The sequence below is a fragment of the Polypterus senegalus genome, chromosome 6, assembly GCF_016835505.1.
Source record: "Polypterus senegalus isolate Bchr_013 chromosome 6, ASM1683550v1, whole genome shotgun sequence".
Lineage (NCBI taxonomy): Eukaryota > Metazoa > Chordata > Cladistia > Polypteriformes > Polypteridae > Polypterus > Polypterus senegalus.
The window spans coordinates 42,761,671-42,778,550 of NC_053159.1; positions in this window are offsets into that span (position 1 = coordinate 42,761,671).

Consider the following 16,880-nt stretch of genomic DNA (forward strand, 5'->3'; position numbering starts at 1 on the left):
TTTCTGGGTGGAAATCAATGGAATCATTAGAAATAACTCATTTTCTTCGGCCTTCCATGTTAACCAAATAAACTAATAAAATATTTCTGCACTTTAAAGTAAATTGGCAGCTTTGAATCAATCACACCCCATAGTGTATGACTCTAATTTTAAATCAGAGATCTCAATTATTAAAAGTAAACTGAACTCTTTACTAAAAATAAAGATGAATTTCATTTACATAGAATTTGAACAAAAACTTATTCAGCATGTCCTGGACATTACCTGGGATTGTGTTTATGGCAAATCTGAGTCATTTGCTACAATTCCTTTTATTAAAACAAGTTTTACACAACATCCTAAAGAAATACATACTGAATTTTACTCCTGTTACTTTAATTGTTTTTGTCAGATAATATATGAACCCATGAAGAAATTGTTTCTTATATAACCTTGATATCCCTAGCATATCCAGAACAGCCTCCTTACTTGACACCCAAATTTCTCTTAACACTAGAATTACCAGAGCCTACGAATAAACTCATAGATCCGTCCCACCTGAAAACGCTTCACACCTCTCCGTCAGCGTTTTTTTTCCAAATATCAAAGAAACACTTTCACAAAAGATACAAGTGTAAAAGAACAAATGAGCTTTTTTCCAAGACTATAACCGAAGAAAAAGAAATCAGGTTAGTGTTGTTTGCTGTCCTGATTTCTTGGGTAGTATACTGGTTAGAGCTGCTGACTCCAATTCAGAAGGTTCTGGGTCCGAGTCTTAACGTCTCCCAAAATAAACGTTTTGAGTAGTGAGCTGTTCTTATTGTTAAGATTACACAATAAAAGCATACGTTTCATTTGAGCCTGAAACAGATGGTGTAAATGTATGGTACTTGTAAAGGTTAGAGTTTTTTTTAATTCAGTTTTATTCTCTTAGTCGCATTCACGCTCACCCCGATCTGACACTATGTTTTCAAATAAAGAAGCGCTATAACTGAGGTGAACTCAGATCGGAGAAAGAGAAAAGAATCCCTTCCCGCAAGAAACGTCCACTCACATATAAGAACAACGCAGCTGCACCAGGCATAAAGGCGAAAGATGGCACCGTTTGAATACAGGACAAAGTCTGGCGTCATCCTGCCAATCACCTGTCCTTCAAAGAAACAGCACGGCTTACAGAGCTCGCCAACGTATCGTGCAAACTCATGTTTGTGATTATGTTTTTTGATGGTCTTTACGTAAGAAGCATTTATATGTTACTTATATAAAAGCTTGATCGAATGTTACTTATCTTGATTTATTTACTTATCTTCCTACAGCATAAAGTCACAAGTATACTGCAGAGCTTCCTTTGTTTGATTGTCAAGGGCATGCTCACAAATTACATGTGTAATGCCACGAAAAATACCTGCTGACACTTTAGTACGCGAGCAAAGGTATGAGAATACAATCATGCTAGTGTTTAGATCTGGATGGTGTATCATTGGCAAGCTCTGTAAGCTGTGCTGTTTCTTTGAAGGACAGGTGATTAGAAGGATGACGCCAGACTTTCGTCTTTATGTCTTTATGCCTGGTGCAGCTGCGTTGTTCTTATATGCGAGTGGACGTTTCCTGTGGGGAGGGCTTCTGTTTTCTCCGATCTGAGTTCACCTCTGTTATAGTACGTCTTTATTTAAAAACAGCAGTGTCAGATTGGAAAAACGTTTCTTTTAATGATGTGTTTACTGTGCATAGATTGTTGTAGACACGGAACACACATGAAATACAAGTGTTCCAAATAATGATATAGTATTTATAAAAGGTGTCATTTTGCTTGACTTCTCACTCTATGCAACTCTAAGCAAATGACACACAGGTAAACAGACTTGAGCTGAGAAAACTGTGCAGGGTGGGAGATGTGATAGCAGGCTGCTTGCTGTTTGCTGCTTATCAACACATTCAAAGGACAAAAGATGCTGACAGAGAGGTGCGAAGCGTTTTAAGGTGGGATGGATCTACGAGTTTTTTCATATGCTCTGGTAATTCTAATGTTAAGGAGTGTAAAAGAGGACACAAACAAAGATAAAGAGTTGGGGCACCACCTTGAAGACCCCGTCTAACTGGATGAAAAAAATAAAAAATATGTACTAAATGGAAAATAGTCTTTTCAGATTGGAGTTCCCAATTGAACCAAAACAAGATGGCTACTTTCCAGGTTATGAGTTCACAAGATAGGAATGGAAGAGTCCTGCGATAGGCGGCGACAAACTCACAGAAAAGACAGAATACTTAGCTTTGGTTTAATGTCGGCTTACGTTGCAATACGGACAGGAGAAACAGGCCATTTTCATTTCTCCGAGATTTCTGGGGACCCGGCGTGTAGAAACTGCTTTCATTGTCACAACGGAGGAGGATTTTGGACCAATGTCTTCCGTCCACACGGTTTCTCAAAGTTGGCAAGGCTCCAATCTACTTTTATATTGTTTCTACACGCCCAGGCTCACATTACAATTCCAAACAAGGCCAGACAATTTCGTGCAGACATCAAACAGTAGGTTCAAATAACACTCAATCCTCTCTAGCGCTGACAACGCAGCCTTCCAGCTGTCCCTGTCTGTCTTTATGCTTTGCTTGGCCCAGCAGTTCTGAATACTGACACTCTATGCTAAATCTGGCTCAGCTCTGCATGGCATGTTACACAGAAAAAGAATGAAAAATACATTTAAAAAGATCTAAAACAAATACAGTGACACAACACTTAATATTATAACAAACTTATTATAACAAAAGGGTAATTACCATCACCAAAGCCCTTAACAAGCAAGCAGCCAGCTATCCCATCCCACCACCAACACAGCTCAAGTTCTCCCAGCAAAAGTCTGTGTATCTGGGTGTGAGGTGTCTGGAGTTGTATAGGGTAAAAAATGTATAGTTATTTGGAATTCATACATTTCATGTATGTTCCGTGTCTACAACAATCTGGGTTAATGTAGAATGACAGGAAATATGAGGCATGAAATTCTGACCACATACCTAAACCAGAAACTTCTTCCATTTTATAGTAATAATGTGTGAAGACCTTAGTCCAAATATCAAATAAACAGGTGCGATTTTATTCAAGAATATAACCAAAGAAAAAATATTTCAATTAACATGTTGCTGTCAATGAGTTAAAAACCCAAGCTCAAATGTCAATCGACATAGAAGGCTGCTTGCTGCTTGTGCCGATTGATAAATCTGAAAAACAAAAGACACTGATAGAAAGGTGCGAAGGAATGTAACGTGGCCCAGGATTACAACTTTTTTTTGTAGGCTTCAGGGATTCTAGTGTTAAAGCTGTTTCCCATGTACACTAATATTAGAATTTTTTGATTAGTTATATGTGAACCTTTACTGAAAATGCTTCAGTCTTCCAATAGTTGCTCTCAGCTCCATCCTAGCTTGAACTTGGCAGTGATTGCCTTACTGGGTAAACAGAATAAACATCCTACATCTTATCAGAATTATAAACCAGTATCCCATATCAATACAAACATTAAATTATAAACTGAAATTTTAGATATACCTATTGAACAAGTTATTCATAAATGAGTCCACCCAGACCAATTTGATTTATTAGTAATGATGTGCAAAACAATTATTTTTAGTGATTCGATTCATTTCATTCAGGTCACCAAAATGATCTGAATCTTTGAATCACTGATTTGTTCACTTCAAAAACAACAACAAGCTTTATTCTAATTTAAAATTTGGAATAGTATCATAACAATGTAACAACTTAAACCACCAAACAATACAAAAATATAAAAAGCAAGAAATAAAATAATTCACACCTAATAATAATAATAATAATAATAATAATAATCCTTTTGAATTTCGACAATAATAAAATTTCAACAATAAACAGAAACAAAAAAACAATCTCACAAATAGAACCTTAGAATTGTGCTCAAATCATGATAAAACTGTGAGAACATTGAAATATAACTAAATAAAATTATTTTCAGTTTTGGATTAATTTCCTGCAATTTAATCTTTTATATCCCATCCTTTCTGATGCAATCTGACATATGTATATCATCAGTGAACTGAACTGTGATTAAATGTACTGCCAGTCAATTGTCTGCAGTTCAATACACAAACTGATTTTTTCAGTGAACTAGTTCAGCATACTGTACTGCAAGTCAATTGTCTGCAGTTCGTTCCTTAGTTCAGTACATGAACTGATTCTTTCAGTGAACTAGTTCAGCAGTTCGTTCCTCAGTTGTATAGATGAACTGAACTGATTCTTTTGATGAACTAGTTCAGTGTACTGTGAAGTAAGATTCTGGTCTGTAGTTTGTTAACAAACTTGCAATGGTTCGCCTGATCAGTAGGGAGCATACTGATTCATTCAATCAGTTTGTGTACTGAGACGGTCTTGGTCACTCTATCAGGGTGAAATATCAATGGGAGGTGCTTGGTGTCATCTACCAAGTCAGTCATTGGCTAATTGACGTCATGACCGTTTTGCTGAAACAGTTTATTGCTAGGCTATTTCCCGAACACAGCAGCCATTTAAGTAATGTTAAGATGACAGGTCCAAAATGTCGTGGAATGCTATATAAAACTTTAATGCACTGTACATGCCTCTAAAAGAATTGTTCTTTAATGTCAGTGAACTAGTATGTTCATTCAGTGACCAAGACAAGGACAAAAGTAGTTTGTTTGTTCACTGCACATCACATGACTACAGACAGCTTACTCAGACTGCTCCATGTCATTGAATCTGTGCTTTTGTCTTTAGATGGTGAGTAAAGTTTTGACCAACTAAACTGGGACTATCTATGATCAGTTCTGCATCAGAACCTGGTTTTGGGGACTGCTGTATTAATATGATTAAACCTCTGTAGTCTGATGCACTAAAGTTCTATATAACCTAACTCTTACTTTTGTTCTTATCATTAGTATCCTTTTTCATTTATTAGCATCTTTCCATTACTGTCTGGCTCTTTTGTGTATCTTTAGTTGAAACTGCAGAGTTTGGGAAGGAAGGATTAGGTGGTATTGGGTTTGTTTTTGTTAATTTTGTTTTCTGGCATGAATTTCATTATGGGGTTTTTATATGAATGTAGAGGTTGGGATGAGATTTTATTACACTGGTATTACATTTGATCTTTTAAACTTTTTGACTGTTTTTTTTTTCTTAATTAAAAATAAAATAAACACATTCACAAAAAACTATTTTTTAACTCAGGTGTTTTTAAAAATTTTAAAATAAGGGCCCAAATAAGAAAATTGGTACAATAGTAGGATCCAGGAAGAGGACTATTACCATAATGACAGGAGAGCAATACATTGGTTGCGGTGGGCTAGAGCCCTGCCCGGGGTTTGTTTCCTGCCATGCGTCCTGTGTTGGCTGGGATTGGCTCCAGCAGACCCCCGTGACCCTGTGTTAGGATATATAGCGGGTTGGATACTGACATACTGACTGACTGACTGGCAATACATTGACAAACAACTGGCTGTTAATTTAATTAAAAAAAACACTCATTCTTGTATCTATTTAAGTACATTTCTAACATTAATATTACTAAAAGAGAAAAGTGGAAAGTAAACATATTGTTAATGAATAAATACTTATCATTTAAAATGTAATTGACTCCTGAGATGCATCACTGCCTATATAAATGCTTGGTATAAGCTTTGATAAAGCTGAAAGAAATAAATTCTTTAAAGTAGGTGTGGCATGAAGATATGGACATTTTTGAAGGAACAGTATGAATACTCACTTAACTTAGTTACCTGACTGATGGTGGTAAATAAGGAATAAAATAGTAAAAAAATAATTAATTGATGCAGTTTATTTACCGGACACTCCTGACCTTCACTTTGTCATTGTGTTGGGGCTTGTGTCCCTTAAGTATGGTTAGAGCAAAGTCATCTGGAGGTTTGTTCTTCTGAGAGGGTCTCCCTTGGCAAACATTGCCTGGCTGAAATGTCATACAAAGAACAGTTCACAATGACCATCATGATGGGACCAATTAGAAAACAGTATACCCTGCCTGTGTTTTATCTAGAAGAATTTTACGTTGTAACCAGGAACAGACAAATCAAAATAATCTAACGCACACCAACATAGAAATTCAATTATGAGATACTCCAGGATGGAAAGTGCCACTCTTTATGCCAGTGCTCCAAATGATGTCACCCAGGAGGATCTAGGAGATCATCATGGCAACAGTTAACACTCTATTATAAACAATGCAGTATTCTAATAAGATCAAAATTAAACTTGTGAAATGTCAAAAATGGGACTCCTCAATAGGAAAACCCTAGAAAAGAATCATCCCATTGTGTACTGTAAGTATATTGTTAGGATGACAATAAAGCTCTACTTGACTTGACTTGAAATGATTTTTTTGGGCTAAAGGGTTTATTTAAGCTCTTCTTTGTCATAAGATATATCCCTTATGTCTGCATTAATTATATAATAAACTCCTGTATTATATATATTCTGGACATTGCATCACAGCTTCAATGATGATCAGGGCTCATCAGTGGCTTTTTGTGTCTGGCACCTTACAAACAAAAAGTGTACATTATTGTCTGAATGTGTAATGTTACTACAAATGATAAGGAAACATAACTAGGGAGAGATGGGTTAAAATGCTTCAAAACCTTGAGTGTTTCAGTGTTTCATAAAGCTTTGTTCCGTCCATCACTACTTCATATCATGACTACACTTCATTCACAATACAACTGATGCAAGTCACCTCCATCTTAAGCAATATCTAAGTTACTACCCTTTGCCAAAGCTTGGCCTTTTAACTACTCAATGACTTTCAGGTGACTACTGAGCATTTACTGCTTGCACTCGAAAAGTAATTAATGGTCATGCCAATTTAGGTTTTTGCAAAAGCTGGATACAATTAATAAAAAAATTTAAAAAACAAAAAAAGAGACAAAATGAAGCAAAGCAAGGCTTAGGCTGATACAAGGCAATAGCCTAAGCAACATTAGTGTCCAAAAAAAGATATTTCAGTGGTGGACTTTACAAAGTGTATCAATGTCTACCAGAAGCTGGCCTTTTAGAAAATATAAATATAAATATAAAGGGCAAAGTCTGAAATTAGTGTACTACTGTAATTGCAAACTCAAACTGAAGAAAATGAAAGACAATTTAGACAAGAGAAAGTGTACTGTTAATTAGTTATTTTCTTTGATCATTGTAGTCATATTTGTTATTAATGCTGTTTACAGACAAATTAGTCTTGATCAATATAAAAAAGTCAGAATGTGTATTTCAAAAGGACTTCTGATAACTTTGTTAAAATTACATCCTGTTTTTGAATCTTCTAATTTGCCTTCAAAGATAAGCCAAAACAGGCTGAAAAACATCATCAGCCATTGCCTTGCTTAATTTTTAATAATAATGATGCTGTACTCTATAAAATTTACTTTTACATATTCATTCAACAGAAAAAAGACTACATGAATTTTAGTTATTTTTTCTTTCCTTTCAGTTATTTTATTGACTTCAAGGTTTTATGCTATAGTGTACATTGCATTTAAGTAAGATTTACTATGCTGTACATTAATACTCTGAGTATTCAGATACTCAGTCTAAAGAGCATTTACTTAAGAAGCAAAAAAAAAAAAGATTGCAAGTGCAATAGTATATACCACATTAAACTCAATGCTCAAATTCATGTAACAAAGACTGCAATATGACTACAGAGCCCCATCTATAATGGTTCTTTATATAGGACATAACAGCAAATAATACCAAATGTTCAACAAATGTATGACATGTTTAGAATTACAATGATGAGTTTTTGTTAAATTCTTGAAAAAGTTTTGAATAGATCTTCATAAAGAGAATATTATCTTTTCTAATCTGAGAAAACAGATTACAGTTTAAAAAAAGCAAATAATATTATTTCAGATCTAAAATAGATATCATTTAAGTCCTTCCATTACAGTTCCCCATATTTCCAACTGTTTATGTAAGTGGATGACAAGCAGGTTCAAGAATAGTGCCATAACCTTTGAGGGGTAAAGGACACCTGTATTTAAGGTAAATATATCAGAATTTACATTATTTAGAAGAATTAAAGTTTCTAGGTTGGAATATTGGAGTTAAAAACTGTGCTTTTATTATTGTTTTACATAATATGATGAATGACTAATAAAGTGAGGTTTTTTAATAAAATTGTTTTGGCTAGCTTTCTGTTATTCCAGCTTTTTCACTTTGAAGGGATGTAATAGCAGCTGAAATTTTGAAGAGTGCCATACCTTTTTCCGTGTTGTTTATGAATGATGCTTTCTTTTAAATTTATTATATTAACACTAGAATTACCAGAGCCTATGAAAAAACTCATAGATCAGTCCCACCTTAAATCGCTTAGCACCTCTCCATCGGCATCTTTTTTTCTGTAAATGTGTTGATAAGCAGCAAGCAGAAAGCAGCCTACTATCACATCCCTACCACCGCCGCACAGTTTTCTCAGCTTAAGTCTGTTTACCTGCATGTCAGTTGTAAAGAGTGAGAAATCAAGCAAAATTACATAATGTATAAATACTTAATACTTAATAGTTATTTGGACCACATACTTTTCAAGTGTGTTCTGTGTCTACACCATTCTATGTAAACACATTGTTAAAACAGAAATGTTTTTCATGTTTTATTAATAAATGACAAAACGTTGACATGAAGTGTATAATGTGTGAAACCTGAAGTCCAAATATCAAATAAACACTTTCACAAAAGGTACAAATATAACAGAACAAATGCGCTTCTATTCAAGAATGTAACTGCAGAAAAAGAACCAGCGTTAGGGTGCGACATTGACACACATTTGCTACGACCGCTTCGGTGGCGCAATGGTATCAACTGTTGACTGGTAATCAAAACTTCACGGGTTCGACCCCAGACGAGTCAGTTTTGAGAAGTGAGCTGCTCTTATTCTTACCATTTTAAAATAAAAACATACATTTGATTTCAGTCTGTAACTGCCGTTGTAAATTTATACTTGTAAAGGTTAGCTTTGTTTTTTTTTATTCAGTTTTATTCTCTGTCTCGTTCACGATACCACTCTCCCTCACTGTATTTGACTGCTGTTTTCACATGAAGACACGCTATAACAGAGGTGAACTCAGATCTTGACAACGGGTCTACATCAGAGCTAGAATGCACGTTGCACTTTTTCTATCGCTGTACTTTGTATATGTATACGGGAAGCTCTGCAGTCTACTTGTGACTTCACGCTGTAGGAAGTAAATAAATAAAGGTAAATAAGTAAGTAACATTCGATCTGGTTCTTGTTTACAAAGTACAGCGACGGCAGCTTCCAACTTTAGCTATGGACTCTCCAATCTAGCGTTTAGATCTGGACGGTGCATGTGCCCAAAACATTAACATTTATGTTACTTACATAAAAGCCAGATTATATGTTATTTACCTTTATTTATTTACTTACTTCCTACAGCGTAAAGTCACAATTAGACTGCAGTGCTTCCTGTGTTTGATCAACATGCTCACAAAATATGTGTAATGCCATGAAAAGTGCCTGCTGACACTTTAGTATGCAAGCAATGGTACAAGAATGCAGTCAGACTTCTTTTTTGGGCACATACTCCGTCCAGATCTAAACACTAGTGTGGAGAGTCGTTTGCGTACTGAAGAGTCTATAGCTGCAGGTGGAAGCTGCTGTTGCTCTAATTTGTATATAAGAGCCAGACCGAATGTTATTTACTTATTTACCTTTATTTATTTACGTACTTCCTACAGTATAAAGTCACAAATAGACTGCAGAGCTTCATGTGTACATATACAAAGTACAGCGATGGCAAAAGTGCATTCTTTCTCCGATGTAGAACTGTCGTCATGATTTGAGTTCCCCTCTGTTATAGCGCGTCTTTATGTGAAAACAGCAGTGTCAGATGGGGAGGGGGTTGGGATCGTTAACGTGACTAAGAGAATAAAACAATAAAAAAAAAACAAAGCTAACCTTTACAAGTATCATAAATTTACACCGGCTGTTACAGACTGAAATGTATGTTTTTATTCTAAGATAGTAAGAATAAGAGCAGCTCACTTCTCAAAACTGACTTGTTTAGTCTCAAACCCGTGAAGTTTTGATTATCAGTCAACAGTTGATACCGTTGCGCCACCAGAGTTGTCGTAGCATATGCGTACCTTTTGTGAAAGTGTTTATTTGATATTTGGAATTCAGGCTTCACACATTATACACTTCATGTCTACATTTTTTCAATTATCACTAAAACAAGAAAAACATTTCTGTTTTAACGATGTGTTTATATAGAATGTTCTAGACACGGAACACACATGAAATGCATGTGTTCCATAACAATACAGTATTTATAAAAGGTGTCATTTTGCTTTACTTCTCACTCTACACAACTCTAAGCAACTGATACGCAGGTAAACAGACTTGAGCTGAGAAAACTGTGTGGCGTTGGGGGAATGTGATAGCAGGCTGCTTGCTGCTTATCGACACATTTACAAGACAAAAGACGCTAATGGAGTGGTGCGAAGCGATTTAAGGTGGGAAGGATGTACAAGTTTTTTTGTAGGCTCTGGTAATTCTAGTGTTAAACAAGTCTTGAATTAACACTAGAATTCCTGAAGCCTACAAAAAAACTTGTAATCCCTGCTAATCTTAAATCCCTTCACACCTCTGCCATCAGCATCTTTTGTTTTGTAAATGCATCAATTAGCACAAGCAGCAAGCAGCCTGCTGTCCTATCCCCCGCCTTAATGGAGCTCAGCTCTCTGGAAAAAAGGTCTCCCTGCTCAAGCCAAGGCTCCTTATTTATGTGTGTGGTGCATAATACTGAAAATGCAGACAGAGCAAAGTGTTATGGTGCATGATAGTAAAAATGCAAACAGAGCAAAGTACAGGCAAGATCGAAAAAAAAATGTTCAAATGACAATTCATGTTCAAATTGTAGCGGGGCTACATAATAATAGTGTGTTCTATGTTTGTGCTGAGTGCGTTTTGTTTTCATTGTCCCGTTTACTGTCCGTTATATGTGCGTTAGTCAATGTTGTCCCCACAAGTGCAGAGGGGAAGGACCACAGCCTCGAGATGGAAATCACCTGTTGCATCCACAAGTTACATCCGGGATATTTGTGCATTTAAAAAAGAGGAGTGAAGGCAAGAGTGGAAGCAAGGAGAGAGAGAGAGGAGACAAATCGAGAGGAGAAAGGAGACAATTTACCTGATCATTTTCAAACTCATCACTGCTGTTTATTGCATCATTACACTGCTTGCTTTTTCCACCATCAATTCAACATCACGACAGCCAGAGCTGAGAAACCCCAGGGTTCGGATTCATACCAGCCATTTCTAGGACTTTTCACAATGAGGTTGTTTTGTTTTAGGGAAGGAGGACAATAACATTACAGCGGACCAGTGGACCGCTGGACTTTATTTTCAACTCATTTTTCACCACATTTCAATTGCTGTGTTTACCTAATCCATGTTTGTACTTGTGTTACGTGTTTTAGTTTGTTTAGGGGCAAAGGAGGGTCAATGTAAAAATTTGTATATTCGTGTTCTTACATAGTAATTAGACACTGGTGTTTTTGGGATAGTGGTGTTTTGCGCCCACATGTATGTATATATATATATATATAAAATGAAATATTTGTCTTTTCAATTTATAATATATCCGTGTTTGATTTTACGTATCTGTTACTGTTTTTTGGGTATTTCGTTGTGTCAGGAAAAGTAAGACAACTTGTGAGAAGTACGTCTTGTTATTAGAGCAAGAAACCTCAGGTGATCCAAGGAATAGTCTTGGTAGTGTAGTGGCTGGTCTGGGTAAGGAGTCGGCCATTACAAAATGGCATGGCATTTTTTCATTTTCATTCTTGCCTGTACTCCGGTTTGTCTGCATTTTCAGTATCATGCACCATAATGCCGCTTTGACTGCCTTTTCTGTATCATGCACGATAACGCGGAGTACAGGCAAGATCTGGCATAACATTTTCGAATAATGACGTGCATGCATGAGAAAGGCAGAGACGGATTCAATCTCATTCAAGTGGTTACTGGAATATAAAATAAACACTCTGGCAAAGGTATTACGAAACAAGTGTGCTTTTATTCAAGAATAAATCTGAATAACAAAAAATTCAAGTGACAACAAATCACTAAGAAGACATGATTCACTAACGTTTGTGAATCATGTGTCTGGTTCTACACCTTCAGCGATATCTTTTATAGGTTGCCAGACTTTACACCAGCTATTACAGACTAATATCAAAGGCTTCTTCTTTTTGGGCACATACGTACATCGTCTGCATGGCACTGTCAGATCTAAACACTAGCATGGCAAATTGCTCAAATACTGAAGTGACTTTAGCTGCATAAAGTCCCATTTTACTTATGGTGCCAAGCAGAGTTGCGTTGCATTGAAGCAGTCTATTAGCCGGCAAAATCGCTGTAAAGAAGCTGTCTGTTGCTATGGTCCTGTCTTTGTCCAGTCTGATAGCGGTCATGGGACATTGTATGATTGCCGGTACAACAAAAATTGCTCTGAGCAGGCATCAGCTACAGTGCTGCTCTTGTGAAAAGAATGGAGATAAATGCCATCAACTCAGAGAGGGAGAGGCAAGTTTGATGTACCACTTGAACTTTACTGAGAGAATAAAACTGAATAATAAAAAAACTTAACTTTTAGTAGCAACAACTTATGCTGGGTTTTACAGGCTGGAATCAAATGTATGTTTTTATTATATTGTAGAAATAATAATAATAATAGCAGCTCACTACTCAAAACACAGAGCACCCGGTCTCAAACCCAGGATCTTTGGGTTATACTGCAGTAGTTCTTACCTCTGCACCATTCAAGTACACGTGTAAACTCCCTGTCAATTGACATTTCAGCTTGAGTTTTTAACTCATTGACAGCCACATGTAAATCAAATGCTTTTTTTCATTTGGTTATATTCTTGAATAAAAGTGCATGTGTTTATTTGATTTTTGGACTAACGTCTTCATACATTATACACTTCTCATCATTATTAGTATAACATGGAAGAAGTTTCTGCTGTAGGTATGTCTTCAGCATTTTTTGCATTTCTTGCATTTCCTTTCATCCTACACTTACCCAGATCTTTGTAGACAAGGAACACACATTAAATGCTGTATTCCAATATACTGTATTATTAATTACCCTATACAACTCCAGGCACTTCACACACAGATAAGGAGCCTTGGCATGATCTGGGAGACCTTTTTGCTTGCGAGCTGAGCTCCGTCAAGGTGGGGGATGGGACAGGGGGATAGGGCTGGGATTATGAGTTTTTTTGTAGGCTTCAGGAATTCTAGTGTGAAAGTGTCATTTTTTATTACTATCCAGTAACCAAAGGGTTATATTATATTCCTTAGCTTTGTATGTTGAATATTATTAATCTTTTTAAGTATCCAAAGTTTTTTCTTATGTATTTGGTGCACTAGAATCTTGTTAGCCTTCTCTCCATGTTCATAATAAGAACGGTATGATTTAAGTAGCAGCTGCTCCTTTTCTGTTGTTGTCATTAAAATGTAATTCTGCTTTTTTATTGTTGATGTCTTCCATCTTCACTGTCAGCCATAGGAATATGATTACTTTATTCTGTTGCACTTCTAGTTTACAATATATCAGTTTATGTAAAGATAAATTTAGTACAGTCTTCACTTGCTACCAATAATTGATTAAATCACTAACTGCATGTTGAATTACAGCTTGATATTGTAAGATGATGGGTAAGAAAAAACAACAACATCATAATTGCAAGTTTTAAAGGAGGGTATGAAATTTTTAACAGTAAAGGACTAGTCAGTTTGTCAGTAACGTTTGACTGTGTGTATCAGATTTTGAAGATTTTTTTGTACAGGAGATCAATTTTTCTCCAAGTTCAGAGAAATCTTTTAGCTGTTTATATGCAGCGTCAGAATGTATTAATATTTTGTGCATATTATTTTTGAATGGTGTTAATATTTAAGTTATGAGTTGTTTATTTAATTTTGCTTTTGGCGATTGCTAAAATTTTGTTACACCATCAATAGGGACACCATTGCTGACTGCTGGGTTGATGTTCTTGAAAGCTGCATGATGTGACATCACATATGTGATGCTTTATAAGCTAGTAGTCTGCTCAGAACTTCATCTAAGACCGTGGAAAAAACCTTTGAACCTCTACAGTATATTATTGAGGTAATTTACTGGTGTTTGAATGTTTAAAATTTGATATTAGTTTATTAATTTGGTATTGATGATTGAATTTTTTGATCTCCAGCTTTTGGCCCAATACATGTTTACAACTTTGTCTCCTTATCATTTAATCTTTGCTGTACTACCTGGTAGTGCAACGAAGAGAGAAAAGAATACTATTTTACTTTTTTTTATATATATTTTTAAAACTTTTTTATTTGAAAATATTATATTGCTTAAGCAGGTTTAAATAATGTGATTGTGGGTGAATGAGAGCACTCTAGAGCTTTTAAATTAAGGAATTATGCATGCAACACGAGAGTCCCACATGAGCAAATTACTTTTTTGACTAACATTATACATCTAATCTTTTAACCGATATTATAAATCTTTCAAGATGCTGCTTCTGTCTTTTCATTCCTCTTATCTAGGAAACTCCATCAGAATTCCATAAAAATGCTTCTAGATCAAGGAATCAACCATATATTAAGACAAGTACTAGGGACCAAAGCAAAATACCACTTATTCTCACCTTTCACACAAATATTCCATCTTTTCTTTATGTCATTGTACAGAATTTTCATATTGAACAGAAGAATACAACAAAGGATGTTTTCGGACTTGCACATTATTTCCTTTCCCCAAGCACTTAATTAATGAAAAAATTGTCTTCACAGTTTTCTTTCTCGAAAACCCAGAGCAACAAGGGCCAGTGTATTACTTGTAACTATGCCTCCAATAATATGTCTGATATTACTTGTGTAATACAAATTACTTATTTTCTTACAGAAATTGACCATCAGAATATAAAGGCAATTTGTGTTCAGGTATTAAACATACAAGAGCTGTCAGTATCAATAAGTGCTCTGTCACAAGGATTTAAGGGAACCTGTTAAAAAAGGAGCTTAACCCCATTCTTAAACTCAGTTCTCACTTCTTCCATAATTCATTGATCAACCATTTGGACCTCACCTTTTTTAACAGATGGACTTCTTATTCCATGTATCTGTGTTAAGAAATTATTTTCTAATGATCCTTCTACTTATTTTATTTACTAGGGTATTATTTTTACCACACCTTGCCCCCCTCTCAAATGTAGACTCTGTCTATTCTGCTTCAAGTAAACATCTGAAAAGATTAGATATGCAAAGCATTTTTGAGAGTGGAATTAACTTTCACTTTTCTTTTTTTCCTTTTTTCAAATGCATGCTGACTCAGCCCTTCTCTAACTCATTTTGTTGCATTATTGTTTCTCCAATGCTGCAGTAAAAGATAATTATCTGAAATGTTTATTAAAACAGATTTTAATTCCGTCCCTCAGGCATTTCCAATGTTGGTGTTAGGACTATGGGTATGATTAATAATACAATTTCATTATAACATGAACACAATTAAAACCATTTTCAAAGTAAGCTTGATTTTATACATGAATTTAACAAAAATACATATCAAGTATGCCGTAATATTTTATTTAACAGGAATAGTTCTGCATGATTTACAGTATATGTTGGCTGCCAGTTAGATTTTTATGGATATGCAAAATTTATGTGTTACATTTTAGATGGAAAACACTGCTTTTAAAAGGATTTATGATGATCTACATATAAGGTACACCTATGAAGGGATTATCCCTAGCAGGACCCAAGCCTGTCAGTGTAGGCTTCAACAGCCCATAGGGAAGAACAGTATTCAATGTATGCCTGAACAAAGGTTTTGTGTGCTTTATACTGATCTCAACAGTCAGTGCACAATCATGGAAGACATGGGCAGAGTGAGTTGTGTCATAGGCATAGCTGATGGTGAGACCTTTTGTTTTTCTAGCATTGAATAAAATATCACAAATCTCAGTTTATTCAGCCATCTTAGAGAGGTCTTAGTTTGGAAAATTGAAAACATCACAATGGATAGCCTAGACTAGGATCACATAGTGCAGTGTGAGTCATCCACAAAAACATCAAGTGAAAAGTTCACCTTTTTATAAGTTTTTTTTATATATATAAAAACTAGAAACAGACTGTGTTCTAGGACACAAACTTTGGCCACACCAGTGTTCAAGGAACAAGATTTCAACTCCTGTCCAGATGTGACAATCAATTGATGGTAATTAATGAGAAAATTACATCAGGTATGGTGATGCTCTTTGATTCTTTCCTTTAGCTTAATTAATCGGCCTTGAAGCAAGACATGGTCAAATGCATGTGAAATGACTAGTGCAACAACATCTACCACATCTAGGGCATCTGTTCAACGTTAGGCGATTGATGTTTTAAGTTTAGTGTGGAAGTCATGCTAGTGGTCAGAGATGAAGTGGTTACAATGGAGATTGACATGCAGGCACAGGTCTTCAAATGTCTCCATCATCTTTTCAGTAATGGTGAGCAATGAAACAGTATTATCATTTCTTGGGTCTATATGTGGGCAAATCCAGTAAGATCCAGTGGCTTTGTTTCAATGTTTTCCTCTGAGTAACTGGAGGACCACGTTTCAGCCAATGTTTATTTCCTAGTTTAAGTTTATTTTCCTTTTTTGTTATTTTTTTAATCATCAATTGTCATATAGTTTTTGTTATTATGTAATTTTTGTTAACACTGGTATATTCATTGGTGATTTAGTGAATTAGTATGTATGTATCTGTTTATTTAAGTTGTCTGAATATGCCCATTTTTTTTATGGGTGGAACCCAGGACATAATATCACAACTATGGGACCGCATTCAG